The 1,254-nt window shown below is 36.3% G+C and overlaps 1 pseudogene; it reads left to right on the top strand.

The window, feature by feature from the left end:
• Window positions 1–210: 210 nt before the first annotated feature.
• Window positions 211–843, top strand: LOC116631134 (annotated as a pseudogene).
• Window positions 844–1,254: the final 411 nt, after the last annotated feature.

The following is a 1,254-nucleotide window of genomic DNA, read 5'->3' as shown; positions in this document are numbered from 1 at the left end:
TTGAAACTCATTTTAAGAGGCCAGCATTATCCTGATACCAAAACCAGACAAAGATACCACAAGAAAAGAAAATTATAGGCTAGTATTTCTGATAAAATTAGATGGGAAAATTATCAACAAAATATTAGCAAACTGAATTCAACAACACATTGTAAAGATCATATACCATGATCAAGTGGGATTCATTCCAGGGATTCAAGGATATTTCAATATCTGCAAATCAACCAACATGATACATCATATTAACAAAATGAAAGATAAAAAATCATACGATCGGAAGCTTGGCCGCCATCATGAACGACACAGTAACTATCCGGACCAGAAAGTTCATGACTAACCAACTACTTCAGCGGAAACAGATGGTCATTGATGTTCTTCACCCCGGAAAGGCAGTACCTAAGTACCTAAGTTCCTAAGACAGTACCTAAGACAGAAATTCGGGAAAAACTAGCCAAAATGTACAAGACCACACCAGATGTCATATTTGTGTTTGGATTCAGAACCCATTTTGGTAGTGGCAAGACAATCGGCTTTGGCATGATTTATGATTCCTTGGATTATGCAAAGAAAAATGAACCCAAACACAGACTTGCAAGACATGGCCTGTATGAGAAGAAAGAGACATCAAGAAAACAGCAAAAGGAACGCAAGAACAGAATGAAGAAAGTCAGGGGGACTGCAAAAGCCAGTGTTGGTGCTGGCAAAAAGTGAGCTGGAGATTGGACAATAGAAGGAGTAAAGATGCTGCAGTGGCTTTATCTGTGGTGGTTGTGCAGACTTTTCATGAGAGGATCAATAAACTAAGAATGTTAATGTGAAAAAAAAATCATATGATCATCTCAATACATGCACAAAAACAACTGACAAACTTCAACACCAATCCATGATAAAAACCCCCAACAAGGTGGGTATAGAGGAAACATACCTCAAAATAGAAAAGGTCATATATGGCAAACCCACAGCTAACATCATAGTCAATGGTGAAAAGATGGAAGCTTTAATTCTAAGATCAGTAACAAGACAAAGATGTCTACTGTTGCCACTTTTATTCAACATAGTATTAAAAGTTTTAGCCAAAGCAATCAGACAAGAAAAAAGAAGTAAAAAGCATCCACACTGGAAAGGAAGAAGTAAAACTGTCACTATTTGCAGGTGACATGATACTATATTTAGAAATATATTAGAAAACCCTAAAGATTCCACAAAACACTGTTAGAATTAACAAATGAATTTAGTAAAGTTGCAGGATACAAA

Source organism: Phoca vitulina, unplaced genomic scaffold (genome assembly GCF_004348235.1).
Source record: "Phoca vitulina isolate PV1807 unplaced genomic scaffold, GSC_HSeal_1.0 scaffold4, whole genome shotgun sequence".
Classification (NCBI taxonomy): Eukaryota; Metazoa; Chordata; class Mammalia; order Carnivora; family Phocidae; genus Phoca; species Phoca vitulina.
The sequence above is the reverse complement of the archived record's forward strand: the minus strand, read 5'-3'. Positions and strand labels throughout refer to the sequence as shown.